The sequence below is a fragment of the Papaver somniferum genome, chromosome 6 (genome assembly GCF_003573695.1).
Source record: "Papaver somniferum cultivar HN1 chromosome 6, ASM357369v1, whole genome shotgun sequence".
In the NCBI taxonomy this organism is placed as follows: domain Eukaryota; kingdom Viridiplantae; phylum Streptophyta; class Magnoliopsida; order Ranunculales; family Papaveraceae; genus Papaver; species Papaver somniferum.
Window position 1 is genome coordinate 54,100,250 of NC_039363.1, and position 16,611 is coordinate 54,116,860.

General features: G+C 35.1%; 3 long non-coding RNA genes across 3 annotated transcripts; 2 read left to right on the forward strand and 1 right to left on the reverse strand.

Moving 5' to 3' along the window:
• Nucleotides 1-1,829: 1,829 nt before the first annotated feature.
• Nucleotides 1,830-4,504, forward strand: LOC113285670. Its single transcript, XR_003328853.1, has 4 exons — nt 1,830-2,284; nt 2,822-2,924; nt 3,231-4,136; nt 4,347-4,504. It is a non-coding gene; the product is annotated as an uncharacterized LOC113285670 (long non-coding RNA).
• A 6,394-nt stretch (nt 4,505-10,898) lies between these two features.
• Nucleotides 10,899-11,804, reverse strand: LOC113287591. Its single transcript, XR_003330180.1, has 2 exons — nt 11,518-11,804; nt 10,899-11,299 (listed from the first exon to the last, which is right to left on the reverse strand). It is a non-coding gene; the product is annotated as an uncharacterized LOC113287591 (long non-coding RNA).
• Nucleotides 11,805-12,237: 433 nt separating this feature from the next.
• LOC113285671 lies at nt 12,238-13,262 on the forward strand. The gene is made up of 2 exons (XR_003328854.1): nt 12,238-12,779; nt 12,884-13,262. It is a non-coding gene; the product is annotated as an uncharacterized LOC113285671 (long non-coding RNA).
• Nucleotides 13,263-16,611: the final 3,349 nt, after the last annotated feature.

Here is a 16,611-nt window from a genome sequence, read left to right on the forward strand (position 1 = left end):
GCAGGGTGCCGAAATTTATAGAACATCTTGGATTGTTGCTACATGTACCATTCTGGATAAATTTTATGAGAAAATATTGAGTTGCTCAATAAATGCGCCAGTGGAGAGGTTGAACACTCATCACTTTTACATGGCTCCGTTTCTTTGCAGAGCGATGGCACATTAAATGCAAGGTTTTATAATTTTAACCCCGAACCAAAAACCACCATCAACATTATCCAATGGCAAAGTCTGGCCATTCTCGAAGATGTAAAGAAGATAGCAGACAATCTAGTTTCTTTTTTGGATTTTCACTACGTAGACAGAAGAGATAACAGAGTAGCTAATCTTTTGGAAAAAAAGGGAAGGAAAAGCAACACCACAACTTCATGGATAGACCAAGCACCTATTTTTTTTAATTCCAACAATATCTTATGCTACTGTAAAAGCTTATGAAGTTTGTAATGTAAACATCTTTCCCGTAATAGTTTAAGTGGAGGTTAATCTAACAGATTCAGTCATCAGAACAACTTCTCATTCTGAGATAGTAACAGATGAGACTGAATCACTATGATTAACATTCTATGCTTTCTATCAATACATATCTATTTTTTAAAATAAAAAAAAAACTATCAAGTCAAGGCAAGATGGAATTATAATCTCTAACATAAATTTTTTATTTTCCATTAGTTACTTAATAGATTTTAAGATTATATATATTTATTGTGATAGAAATATTCAACGGTACAAAAATAATAAGACACAAATTGACTAGAACGATATATGTTTATGAAATATGGTGTACTTTGTCGTGTTTTAGATGTGAAGTATTTATACCTTACTTTTCTGTGTCGTGTGCTGTATTGTTCCACGTGATACATTGTGCCAAGTGATTATTGCGTATTGTTCTATGCCAATGTGTCGATTAATCTGGGCACCAAATAACATACCAAGCTAACTGCTGTGGCATGCTGTGTCAGGACGCATGTCGTGTTGTCCTCAAGTTTTAACATGTTGTGTACAATAAACGTTCTAGCATGACAAATGTTTGCAGCCAACTAATTACCATAAGAGGGGACTATCATAAATTGTACTCTGAACATTAGGTTCAAATATAATGCACATTTTTTATAAAATATAAGTTTTGGCCTTGTTGCACCGGCAAAGGGCATAAAAATAATTCTTTTAAATAATTTTGTTTATCTTAGTCCAGTCCTGATATATTCAGATACATCCTAGTTATTCTCTAATAATAAATTTTTTTATCTTAATTTAACTTAAAATATATTTGAGTATCTTATCTATTTTGAGATAACTTTTCTACCTTTACTTTAAGTTATGATGTGTCTAGGTACATCCAAGCTATTTTTGAGATAATTTTTCTACCTTAGATATCTCTGGGTACATAATATGTATTTTCAAATGATTTTTCCCCACCTTAGTTTAAGTAGGATGTATCCGGGTACATATTAGCTATTTTTCAAGTAATATCCCTATTTTATTGTAACCCCGGGTAAATCCTATCTATTTTGAAATAAATTTCTGTACCTTATTTTAATTCATGATGTATCCACATCCAGCTATTTTTTGAAGATTATGATCATTTTCTTCTACGATTGATATAAAATTTGAGAGAGAAAAGAATAAAACAAATAAAAATTAGAGTGAACCTCGTGAATATTCACTATTCTGGAGAAAGGTGCAGAGACAGTTCAACTCTTTAAAAAGCTAACAACCATGTGCGAGTCAAGACTCAGTTGACCCGCTGAGTTGACAGTTCCCGTTCTTACCAAATATACCCTCTCTGGTCAGTCAAGTACAGTGTTCTGGTTAGGTTAGGTCATATAGGTTTCACAGTACCTGAGTTAGGTTAGGTCGTATAGGTTTCACAGTACCGGAAAAAAAGAACACTGATTTCTCCCTTTCTTCATCATATATCTTTTTCAGTTCTCATTCATTGGACTACGACCATTAATTTTGTGAGTCTGTCCGTCACGTTTTGTTGTTGGTAGATTAAGGAGTGTCTAGAGGTTGGGAGTAATTAGGATTATTGGGTTTGTTTATACATCGAGTTTGCAGGCCAAAGGATTACAGGGAGAGCTATATATGAAGCAAACAAACAGAAAAACTGATTGATCCATCACCAGTTTTACGTCTGCAAGGTGTTCGAAAAAAGTCACAAAAAGAAACAACATTTACCGGCTCATGAATTACCCCAAAATGAGCTTTAACAGATGTTTTAGATTCAATGGATTAGTGTATATAATGCTCATCGATCAATGAAATAAAGGTAGAGCTCATAAAGGTATGTCTCATATTCTTCTTTGGATTAAGTTCAATTCAAAAAGGAATAGAAATAGTTAGTAGATCTGTTATTTTCTTAGGTATCACTACAATGTGAGAGATGAAGGCTCTCCCAGTACATTGACAAGAGAAATTAAGATAGTCTATCTATTAGCATGGCGTCTTGCTCGAATCTTCACGTGCTGATTATGGATGCATGCACTTCTTAAGTTTATGAATTTTTGGATGCTTGTCTTTCGATTTCATTTGGTAAAAGCATGTACTCACCAGTCCAAAACTGTTATGTTTGCATATACTTTGTCTTCCATATTAGGAGTAACTTTGTTCAGTCATTAATGCGATGAGTGTGCTTTAATACCATTATTTGCGATTATATCATATAGGTAAAGATAATAACATAACCATCTCCGAACCTCCTTCATTAGGGGATATAAATATGTAGGCATTTTTGTTATGATTTGTTTTGTTGGTTTGTACCGGAGATTTGATTGCATTGCTCTTGGAGCTAATATTTTCCTTTCTCATTCTGAACATGAAGGATAACAACACATTTGCCATCTAGTGGAGGGCCATTTGTGAAAATGAATTTCATGTCTATCATGATTATGTGGTTCCCAAGCTATGACTCCTTGCTCAGAAAGGTACGAATTAATTTCTTATATGATTTTTCCTCCCTTATTTACCCATGACCACTTATATGAAAATGAATAGCCATGCCATTCTTATTGCAAGACTTCCCACTAATTCTTACTTTTGTTAGTTGTTTATTTTATTTTAAGCTTATTGTTTGATGAGGTAGACACCATTATTACTGTTTAACGGCCAGCTCTTTGAGTTAATGTATGATCAGATTAATTCATAAAATAAATTCAGTTGATGATCTAGTTATGGCCTTCTTTAGTTTTCTAGATTTTTTTTTTTTTGACATTTTTCAAAATTGTTTGCAGGGGTTGCTACATCCACTAAATTGTACTAACTGGATTGGAGATTGAGGTATGTAAATTATCTGTAAGATAAATATGTATTGGTCTCTATAAAACCAAAACATAAACACAAGTGCCATTTAGGTTACCTAAAACGCCTCCCCTATGTGTTATAGGACTTTAAAAATGCAAAGTTGGTATCACGTCTATATGGATGCATGAATAATGTGGATGCTGTAAGATGCCACACCTTATCATTTGCTTCTTCTTCTTGTTTTGGTTAATTTTTCTGTCCTTCGTTAACTTTTGTCTTGGTGTCACTTCTTTCTCATTTACACCCACAACAAAAATTGGTGCTATCAACACAGCCAAAAGAGTTAGCGAGTACAACTTCCATTGAAATATTTGTCTACCATATCTTCCTTGTTACTTAATTACTTTTTAGTGGTAAGTACAATGCTGAGGCAACATCAGGACCAAGTTAAATAAGATTTGATTGTCAAGTACTCTGAACATTACAATCGGTGTTAATTTATCGCATTCGCATATTTTGACCTTTACGATTGAGCATTGGTCTAGGGTTGGGCATTTCTTAAATTCCATCTTTCAAAGTAATCTTTTAAGGTGATGTATTAAGTTACTTTCTTGTTTACTCTTTTGGACTGTATATCTTTCAAATTTATTTATTGTTCTTGACTTCTTGTGAAATTATCCAATTAGTAATGAGGCATATGGAACATTGGGTGAAATAGTAATAAGCCGTGCAAGCAACTGCTGTGACTTGTGCCAATATATATCTTGAGCTTTTATATCTCTTACAATAGCCAATTCACAGTCAAATTGGGAAGCAAGTGGTGAAGATTGGAAGGAGCTCCGGCTTAACTACTGGGAAAATAACCGCCTACGCATTTGAGTACAATGACGATAAAGGTATCTGGTTCTTCACTGATTTTCTTATTTTGGATGAGAACCAAGAAGATTTCGCAGTTTCCCTTTGTATTTGATACCACCCAATAAATTGGGTAAAATTTCAAAAGTGTCGTATATAATAAACTGGGTACAAATTAAGATGAAAATGAATTCGTTCTAGTACTAATAGTCTGTGGCCGTACTAACTTATTTGGATTTTTCTTCTCGCAGATGAGAGATACACTCATTTGCAATTTATGGAGCTTCGCCAAAGACGTTCATGAATGAAATATTTTTTTGATTGTTAAAAGAAAATATTTACAGATGAGGAAGTAATTTTACACATTTATTAGATTGACATAAAAGTAAAATACACCAGTTTTTGTTCACATCCAGGAGAAACAAGACATGTTAATTTTAAATCATTTTTTCATAAAATAAGTTGTCCAGATTCCAGTATGGCATGAGAAAATAAACATGTATTATTCCCGTTGCTATCCAGAAAAATAAACTCGATAGAACTACAAAACTGTCTTATATAATAAATTGGGTAAACAATAATAGAGAATTGAATAATATTTATACCATTCATCTCAATGAACCAAACTAGAATATTTGGATCTATTAAAGTACATATATATCCAAACAATAATATACTCTTTCACTGAAACTTAATACAATTTACCCTTCTTTTTTATCCAACTGTCTGTCCTAATTACTCTTTTAATTTATATGACCATTTAGGTTAGCTACCCATTATAATTTGTAGTTTTGTGAAAATAAGGTACCCATTTTGATATATACGAATGTGCTAGTGAGGTACTCAATTTATTTTATAAGACAATCTGAAAGACAACTCATTGGTGTTCCTTCTATGAGGCTTATGTTGTTGGTCTACATAAACCTTCATTTGCAACAAAGAACTCGTATAGTTTGGTCTTCCAGTGTAGAGATCGAAAGATAAGGCCTAGATTTTTAATGGAAAATTTCTTGTTTGGTCCTAGGCCTATATACTTATTTATAGTAGGGTGCAACCGGAATTTTTTTTTATCCGGAGGTCCAAAATTAATTAAAACATGGAAATGTCCATAATGCCCATTACTATCAAACGTGTGTGTCTACACTGCTTACAAATTTGAGTACATATCTGGTACACTGCTTAAAAATTCGAGTACATATTTGCTACACTGTTTACAAATTTGAGTACATATCTGTCTGAGTACATATCTGTCGTACTACTTACAAATCCGATTATATATCTGAATGCTTACAAATTCGAGTACATATTTGCTGCACTGCTTCCAGGTAGAGTACAAATCTGTAAGAATCAATGATAAATAAATTAGAAAACGTATTACATCACATACATTGTAGGATCATACAATGTAGCAACCCAACCTTCTATGTTCCTCCAAATCCATTTGCAGCACACCTTCTTTCAAACACACGTCACAACCAATTTGTAACTTCATCAAGACCACCACCAATTTCACAAGCTTGCAAATCTGAACCAACAACAACTCCTGTTCCTATCATTCAAAATCTGTCATTTCTTGCAATAAGTTCTGAATTGCAGCTCCAGATCATCTCCATATCCAATTCCAGTACTGAATCAAACGTAACAAAGAGCATCTATTTCAGTATTTCATATACGTACTGAATCAAACATAACAAGGAGCACTTCCTATCAGTATGCGATATATGTACTGAAGATTCATGAACTACAAATCAACAGTATGACAACAACAGGTGACAGATCTATGAAAAATAAGAGAATCGAAAGACATATTACAGTATTTCACATAAGTACTGAATGGTAAGACTAAAAAAGGAGCAAAAACACAGCAAATAGCACTTCCTATCAGTATTATACATACATACTCATGGATCGAACCAAAAAAATTGGAAAAACTTCAAAGAAAACAAAATTAGAAGAGTTTTGTATCAGTACGCCATATATGTACCGTCAATTCATACACGAAAAACAACTATAACAAACCTAAAAAATGTTATAATGTTGAACCAATGATAAATCACAAATAACCGCTACAGTTTTAGTTACCTGTAACCCTGGGAAAACAGCATTGTTAATCGCAAATTCCATATCAACCCAAAGAACAGGATCTTTCTTGAAGAAAATCATGCCACCTCTGGGACCTCGTAATGACTGCAAATTGAAACAGAAGACATAGTAAACAACATGACCCTTGAACCTAAACCAATAAAAACAAATGCTGCTTGTGTTGGTGTCAGTAGTTGCAGTCTTGCAGACTTCATGAATGTGACTAGGTGTACCTTGTGAGTGGTGGTTGTTACAACATCACAGTATTCAAATGGGTCGGAAAGTACAGATGCAGTAACGAGACCACTTATGTGAGCCATATCCATCATGAGAAAAGCCCCAACAGAATCTGCAATATTCAAGAAACATAGCAGGAAAGGGAATTAGGTGTGCGTAATGGGTTAACTAGTTTGATTCTCTGATCACTAAGAATAACAACTGTTGACAATCAAAATATATGTGTATACCTTTCTCATTCGAGGATAATCGAAATCACGAGGATAAGCACTAGCACCAACAATGATGAGTTTTGGTCGAAAGAGAGTGGCAGTTTTCTCAAGCATATCATAATCAATAAGGCCTGCAAGTGAATTTGGTAATGAATGCAAATTATCAACGAATTATAAATGAACAACAATAGACCACATAGTCATTACACAATATAAGAATGCAGAGCAGCACCTGTTGATTCATCAAGAAGGTAGGGCATCGATTCAAAATAAATCGAAGTCCCAGATACCCGTCTTTTAGGAGTCATAAATCCATGTGACAAGTGACCTCCATGAGGAAGATCCAGACCCTGTGCCAGTTACATGAACAAAGCCCTTTGTTGACAAAGTGTCTCTAGCTCATCAATGTACTCATTGCCACCATAATACCTACATTGCAGAATGAAATGATAAAATGCATTTCAATACAAATACAGGGAAAAATACAACATTAAGCACCATCTTTACCTTTTACCAGAAAGCCCTTCTGAATACTTGTTTGTGAGACAAGAACCCACAGCTTCCATCACTGCGCGAGATGTAAAATTCTCTGAAGCAATGAGCTCCAAGCTGTTAAACTGACGATTCTTCTCACTATCAATTATTGAACGTACTTCAGGGTCTGCCTAACTTGAGAAGGTAATCTATCCGCAGTAGTAGTACCCAACTTGGGAAAAAAGTTGAAGAACCTTTAGTAAAAAGATTGGGTTGTTGTACAGCAGCACCCATTATTGCAGCTCCACTGTATGCCTGCATCTACTTCACTTCTCCTTAAACATAACAAGGAGCACTTCCTGTCAGTATGCGATATATGTACTGAAGATTCATGAACTACAAATCAACAGTATGACAACAACAGGTGACAGATCTATGAAAAATAAGAGAATCGAAAGACATATTACAGTATTTCACATAAGTACTGAAGGGTAAGACTAAAAAAGGAGCAAAAACACAGCAAAGTCAGCAATCACAGGCACTTCGACACCATTCTCAACATAAGTGATGATAATCTCAGAAGGGTTCAAGGTTCTCCAGTTTTCACAAATAAGAAATTTCAAGTCATCAATACTAGACTTAAAAGTAACCAGGTGAGCAAAATGATGATGATTATAATAAATGTATGCATAGCAGTAGGTATTTGGATTGGAACACTCTGCATCAGACATGTTTTGAACCTGCAAATGTCACAAAGATGTAACAGTATTAAAATACAGTATTTCACATACGTACTGATGGGTCAAACTAAAAAAAGTGAGAGATCTATGCAAGAAACAGAATCTAAGAGCAGTTTCTATGAGTATGCCATATATGTACTGCAGATTCATGAACCACAAAATCAACTGCATGACAAAGAATAATTAAGAATCTATGAGAAACAGCAGAATCGAAGCACGTAATACGGTATTTCACATACGTACTGATGGGTCAAACTAAAAAAAGTGAAAGATCTATGCAAGAAACAGAATCCAAGAGCATAAACAATGAGTATGTCATATATGTACTGCTGGATACGATCTGAAAGTGAAAACAAACCTGATTTTGAAAAGAAAACAGAAATATAATCAAATCGAACTAAAATAAGCTAAAAACTTAACAATCTAACCAAATAACTGAATAAATACGAACAAGATTCATAAAAAAACAAACAGAACACAACCGATCTCCATGATCCAAAATTCAAATCTTATAATGATTCAAAAACTGTAGCAGAAACAATGAGTATGTCATATATGTACTGCTGGATAATACGATCTGAAAGTGAAAACAAAACTGATTTTGAAAAGAAAACAGAAAGATAATCAAATCGAAAGCTAAAATAAACTAAAAACTTAACAATCTAACCAAATAACTGAATAAAAACGAACAAGAATCATGAAAAAAAACAGAACACAACCTATCTCCATTAAACTGTAGCAGAAAGAAGAAAACGAAAAGATTAAGCGACATACCTGTTAAAAATCGCAGAAGAAATCTTCAGAAACCCTAGTCCCAAATCCAGAAGAAGAAAGAGAGCAGAATTTTCCCAAGAATAATCGGCTGAATTTTTTTTTAAAAACTTTGAAATAGACTGCTTTAATATATGTAGGATTGGAAGGGTAGTTTAGGTATTTAGAAATTTCGCACAATTTGTCCCGCACGTGTACAGGACCTGGGCTTAAAAAATTTGGTCCATTTTCATGTTTTCTCTTAATTATGAACCTCTGATTAGTGGGTTTTAATGGGTGGACCTGCCACTAACTAAGAACACTATAATGGTACCTATTGGTAATTCCTACATTTTTAATCACCATAATAATGAATATGAAATAAAAAATAAATATTCCATAATAATACTGAATAATTTTATATATGATACGTTTTTTTACATTAAACCAAATAGAAATTCCAGAATATGAGGACCATAGCGCCAAAAATAAGGCCGCACATACAAACACACTACAACACCCACAAAACGACTATACCTTCTACAATCCGAGATAATGGTGAGATCATCTCGGCTTAACACATACATAAGATAAGAGAAAGCATTGATCACATTTTTACAATCGCCCTCCACCACGATTTGAGAAAGGCCCAACTATGAAGTTGCGGCAATCAAATACCGGCGTTAAGAAAGAGCCAACACTTCAGCTTGTTTAGTAGTTGAAGCACAAACTTCATTACTGCTCACGACGCCATGAAGAATTCCTTGCATCGTTTCTCAAAATTAAACTAATACCAGCTATATTAGTTATCGAGTCAAACGCAATACCAAAATTAAGATTAACCCATGAGGATAGTGGTGTTAACCAATGCACCAGAGGCTTAATATGCCTAAATGAATGCAGCTGAGAGCCATAAGGGCCTGAGTTACATTAATGTTACTTCTTACTCAATCAAGATACATACATACAGTACATAACCAAATTAAATTCATGATATTAAATATTAACAAAGCAGTTGATCATGGATTTTAAATTTTGGTGTTGTGGTTTGAACTTAAAACGCTTTACCCAAGTATTTTAATCCTACAGGATTGTTTAGGTACCTAGTAAATATTATACTACCCTTAAAGTGTGTTACCCGTAATAATTTTAGTAAATGTTATACTACCCTTAACCCAATTTGTTTTCTTGGTTTCTGCTAATGTTTCAATTCTAAAAATGTGGATGTCATCTCAAACTAGTTTACTGAAAAGGGGAAGGGACTCGAGTTTTAGGAAACAGGTCTCCAATTTGTTGTTTTATGGCATGTAACATGTTGGAAGCACATCCTTACAAAGTTGTTGAGCAATTAAACCCTGACCCTGCAACAACAAAGTTTTTCCAGCCTACCTTAGTGTTCTAGTAATACTCGCTGCCCAAATAAAGTGAGCTAGTTTTAAGAGATACCCCAAGTGCCTACAGGAGGGCAAAGGAAATCTTTGTTTCAATAATTAAGCAGGAGAGGCACAAGATATGTCATTATGAGAGGCAGTTAAGTGCATCAAACAACTTAAGATACAACATATCAGAGTAAGACAGCAATTAAGTGTCTTGAATGAAACCTATGCAGATATATGCTAGCAAGCTCGTATTTGCAGTTAAATGCCAAACAGATTTTTTCAAATTTCAAACATGTGATTTCATCTTTAGGTTTAGATCAGAATACATGCTTGCTGATGCTCTCACCAAAACAAAACAAAGCACTGGCATCTAGAGTCTACATGACCGGATTATATACTAAGAAATGAATTTGAACCAGTATGTCCATCAGATTACTAGAGCCAAATCCTCCAACGAAGAACTGATACTCCAACTCAATGAGCACATATTAGGCCTACAAACTTTATTACCAGTAATACAAATTCATCACCACTAAAAATAACCAAAGGTATCATCGATTTCCCTTTCGATCAAATTGACATCCCGAGCTAGTAACAACTTCAAAATCATCAAAATCATAATACAGCTCTTACCTCTTATCTCTCAATAGTGAACATAAGCTATTTTGCTAGATTAAAACAAAGATAAATAGAAAAATAATGTATAAATGAACAGAAACGAAGAAATGGGTACCTGGAATGATTTGCTAACGTACAACTCACATTTACTCAGAGGCCAAAAAATATTTCGGAGCAATAGTAGTCGCAGCAGTGACTAGGACAAGTAGTACGCAAGAAGAAATAGCGAATAAAAGAAATAAGTAGAGAGACACGGCTACTTGATAGAGAGCAGGTGAGAGAACAAATTGAAAGGAAATAATACAAAAAAATACAGAATTCAAATACCATCAAATTTAAACACAAATTCAAAATTTACTTCATTGTTAACATGAAACTGGCAATACAATTCAAACATAAAAACATAGGATAATCCATTAATAACCCAGATTACAGTTCTCAAAACCCCCAAAACCCAAAACAAGAAATACACACAATTCATGCTAAAATTAATTTAAAGATCATCGTTCATTCTCAAATACTCACCAATATCACTCTGATGAAGAACAACGATACCATTAGGGTTCAACTTCCTACAATCTTGAGTACTTTTAGCTGATATCCAAAACCCTAAAGGCATTGGCATCTACAGTCTACAGAATCTTGGTATGACCCCCCATCTGTGATTTTTGATTTCCTAAGCAAAATCAGAACCTTCTAGCTCTTTTCGAATCTGGGTAGTATTTTTACACACGAGTTAGCGTTTGCTTTCCTACAACTCCAATATACAATTCAGTTCCCTCACCTTCAACTATTATGAGGATATGAACCCAATGAATTCACAGGAGAACCACGGGAATTTAGGTTTTTGACAGTAAAAAGAGGGTTATGGTTTCAAACACAAAAAAAATCCAATTACAATCACCTGAAAAATTAAATAGAAGTACATACCTATACGTCTAGATTTGATGAATTCATATCCACCCGTCTCTGATTCTATGCAAAGTTACATAAGAGGGAAAAGAGGAGAAACTGAAACTGAGATTGGGATTATAGGGAAGCTACGGGATAGGAACTGGAACTCAACCCATTTAAACTAACCTAACCCAACCACTGTAACTAACTGACTAGGGAAGGGTATATTAGGTAGGAACTGGAACGGATCAGTGGGTTAGTTGGAGTGAGTTAGACGCGCACATTGTTGATAGGTTTTAAGCGAGTCCGACTGTCAGAGAACCTTTCCGTGAAATACTAAATATCCGCAAGGTTCGCTCTAAAAATTAAGGGCTTAAATGCCGGTGACTTTTGACGTCCATTCCACCTAATCCTATAATTTACTCATCCTTTACAATATAGTTCATTTTCTGAAAAATGAAGGTTAAAGTAGAAAGTGAAATTGAATGACATGTTACGTAAAACATCATTGTGGGGTGGCCCACCGTATGCCGGTTCAAGAATAATCTAGGCTCACTTACCGACCTACTTACAGATAAGTATCTACAAGTTTATCTTGTAAAGGATTAGTCAGACTAATCTTAGTCCTCAAGGTTTAGTCATAATTTGATGTAAACACTTGTCCCCATACGTGGCTTTAATTGTATCATTAGTTGGATATTTTGTTAGGCTATAAATAGCCGACCCCTTTATATAACTAACACACAGAGAAAGAAATGTATACTAAGAAAGAAGAAATGAAAAGGGAAACGAAAGTCCCATTCCTCCCATATAACTTTTCATGTTATTTGTATATTACCCATTTAGTGAACTAACTAGATAGTCAAGTCTCCGTCTATCTTCTCATCATCTTACGTTTAAGATGAGCTATAAGTGTTTGTCGGTCGATTTGAATATCATGCAACACGTCATCAGCACGAAATCGCTCTCGGACAGATGCTCAGATACATATGGAACGATGTGCTATCCGCTCAAATCTCCAAACGAAGAAGATGGAGAAATGATAGCATAAAGAAGACAGACAAACACTTCTTCTCTCTGCTTAATTTATTTTCTTCATTATATATATAGTCTTGTCTAATTTTGTACTCACATGATTGTTATTTTGGTGAGTGTAGGTCTTGCAGGACACCATTTAATCATGCGTGGGTAGGCTGCTCCCCAAATCATATTTCTACCATGAGTTCGATAAACGACCGAACCAAGGCTAATTTGTTTCTTTCCTAATTAAGATATCAACCAAGAGTTGATATTTGTGGGTAAGTTAATTAATTAGCGGAATTGTATATCAACGGTGAGTTCATATACTCATAGTGGATAATTACTTGTCTCGTTGCTTTTTTTCTCTATTTTTGGTACTCAGAGTTTTAATGTAATGAGAGCGAAGAATCCTTGCATCCCACAGGGGTAGCACAAATTTAAATTTTCTTCGCTCACCTGAAGTTGGAATATTACGCGACACGATATGGATATTGGATGGTGCTGGTTAGCTAATCGGTCCCAGAAATGATCCGGTACAAATGCTAGCCGGATTTTATCAGTGGTCCCTGAAGTGAAATGTAAATGATATTTAAGAAATTTTTCCACAAAGACTATATCCATGTGCAGTCTTGGAAATTAATATTTCGTCGACCCTGAAGGTGACGAAAATGGAGATTTGTTATTTCCTTTAAGTACCATATATATGTTTATGTTTCCTTTTGCTTTTAAGTTCTGTTTATTTTATTTCCTTGTTTTGTAAATAATGGATTATCGAAGTAATCCATGAGACGTTGTCGATTCCAGAAGCAGTCCAACATGTAATCTGTGGTTTATGTGGTAATCCATATTAGGCTCCAAAAGTGGTCCATGGATTTCAGGAATAAGCCATAAAATTTTGGGTTCCCGAAGTAGCCCATGGTTACCAAATGTTTTTGTTGATTACTTTACTATTTTTCTCTCGTCTATCTTTACCAAAGGATATGGATTCCAGAAGTAATCTATCCAGTAAAGATATGTATGATGGAGATATGTGTCTCAAAGACAGCGGAACAACAAACACGAATTTCCGAACCATTTTATAACCTTGTAGAGGTTTCTGGAAATGTGAAAAATATCATTTCAGGTTCGAATAGTATGATAGACATCTGCAGAAGAGTGTGTATCATTTTATATGGTGGTGTAGTATTTGCCTTATATTCTATCAGGTTCCAGAAGAATCTGTTGAGTTTTAGAAATATTTGGTATTACCACCTTGAAATAATAAATGAGCATTTTTATGGAGTATTTTGTTACTTCATTTGTTTTTGTGCCAGAAGCACGTTTAGAGAAGCTTGAGGCTCTCTCTTTTATGGGATGTGCCATATGAAAATTCTATCCGTAGAATCTCACAGTGTCATTAGCCAGAAGCTTAATGACCTCGATTTTTCATGCTCATGCATGGTCGTTATGGACACCAAAGTTCTACCAAGATGAGTAGACGATTCAAAATGCTCATGGAAATCCTTTACAAAACTTAAAGCTTCCATTATATGAGGATCTAAATTGTGTTGTTCGTCCCTGAGACAATTAGTTGTTAAATTGCATTAACATTAACATTATGGTAACCCGTTGCTGAAACACCAACTTTAATCCCTAGAAAGGATTCAAGGTGGCATATGCAGGACTTATTCACCCTGCAGTATGGACAATTATTTCAATACTTTATCGTATTGATAGACACATCTACTAGATGGTCTCTTGTTATATTAACACGTGATGTTAGATTTTGCCAAACTGTTTGTGCAAATCTTGTGGTTGCGTATCCATTTTTGGACTTTCCAACTAAGTCCATTTATTTTGGTGGTAAATTTATAGGCTTTTGATGCTTTGTCTTCAGTTGGTATTATATCGAGCATATAGTTAGCACATGTGCGCACTCGCCATGGTCTAGTTGAGTTCTTTGCTTAAGCATCTTTAGTTTATTGCTCGACCAACTATTTACTATCAATTATGTCTTGCAAAGCAACCTTACAATTTACGTGTTTGGTCCATAACGTCACCTAGCTATATATGTTGGTTTCGATTCATAAGACATTTAAAACCGTGTGTTGGTAATGTCTTATTGAAGATGAGATTGTATTCCCTCCGTTAGGGGGAGGAAGTAAGCCGCCAAAAAGGAAAGGCGTGAAATGTCTCATCTCTTGTCGAGCCTGCGGCTGTTTTTGGGATTCTTATTGTGTGGTTTAATTAACACCCAGAAACTATCATGAGCAGAATTGTCTTCGAAAATCAGGTAATTATGGAACCAGAAGTTTTCAGAAATGAGATAGTAATATTTCTGCCATGACCAGAAAGACGAAGATGCCACCAGAAGTTGGCATGACAATCCGCCACCAGAAGTTGGCGTGACCAAGGTTGATAACTTTCAAGATTCTTCCACATTAATCAGGGGGAGAAAAGTCACCACAAGAGGATGGTGCGAATTATGTTGATAACCTAAAAAGGTTCTCCCGCCTTAATGAGGGGGAGAAAGACTGTCGTTTGAAGATGGCACGTATTATGTCGACAAATTTAAAGGCTTTCCTTTGAATCCATGGATATGACATGCATCACCTAAGGGTTGCAGTAAGAGATGCCGACAATCAAATAGGTTATCTGATTAAGCCTTATCCTGATCAAAGAAAGTTCGGTTGCCACAAGATTCGGCGTGAAACATCTCATTTGTTTTTATCACACCAAGATATTGGATGTAATTGAGGTGTTGGAGATTACTCATGACCAAAACAAATAACTGCAGTAGATCTGGAAAAATATTGTTTGTCACTTGCTTGAGGATGCAGACACGAGAAGTTGTCACAGCAGGTTAAATCATGCATCTCGCAATGACCAAGTCGTGTGTTAAAACACGCTTGAGGCCTGAATAACTGCCTCGTATATGCCTCTTAAAGGAGAGTCCAATCACTTTTCTAATATGTAGTGCTCTTGAAGAGAGACTACAGATAGTGCTCGTGGAGACTATCGGAATATGATCCACACTCTCTAAGCTTATACCTCATTAAAAATGAGAAAAGGATAATGCCCCTGAAGTGGCGCTGGTACCAGTCTGTGAAACTTTTGTTAAGTATGCATGCATTAGAGAAATGTGTGGGATCTATATAGTTGTCGATTATATATTTACAATGGTGTTTATGTACCCCTCTGCAGAGGAACATCGACATCGTGATTGGTAGGCATATAGTTTATTCCCCTCAAAATAAGGTAGAGGATGGAATCTCTCCAAAAAGCGCAAAAGATCGGATCCGACTCACACTGTAAAAATCATGAGGCATGAATATTACAGGTTGGTGTTTGAGATGAAGCGCATAGAAAGTAATATAATCGTTCAAGGTGCGATTTAAGGGTTTTTCCTGCTGAACCCCCCAGGATTGACTTTGTAAAACGAACAACATTCTCCTAATATAGATGTACCTTAGCGTGGTAGTCCATGAAGGACTCATATTGCATCTTGTTATGACTAGTGAATGTAATGAATCCCTGAAGGATTCGAGTTTCCAACTCAGAAAGCCACCTGACTTTTTGAACTATGTCAGGCTTGAAATCAAGTCATAATCACCAGTTAGAAGTGGAGAATTTTGTGAACAATCCTTTGTGTGTTTTGAGTTGTTGAAGAATGACTAAATTCCGGATAAGTTGATGATATCATCCTTGGCCTCTTAACGAGCACTTAATAGCGCTAAAATCCACGCTTGAACTAAATTTTGAGATCTCGTCGAAATTAAAATATTTCTCGGCCAGAAGTTCGAGAGTATGCTAGCACAAACTAAAGTATCTAATTTTTGATACTAGTAATAATTATTGTGCTACTAACATTAGCACCATTACTATGTGATTCCCAAAAGTGGGAAGTGATTGATCCATCTGATACGTACGTAGAAACAATACTTTATGGTCTAGAAGTGCCATATACGAATATAATGTATACATTATCTTGTTGTGTTTTAACTTTTGTTTTGAAGGTTACACTTTTAGAGGTTGAAATTGATTCTACGGTGTTTATGAGTTTACAAAAGCCCTTTCATTGTTATGCCTGAAGTTAAAGCGGAAACCTGAATTTGGTGTGCAATGATGGAG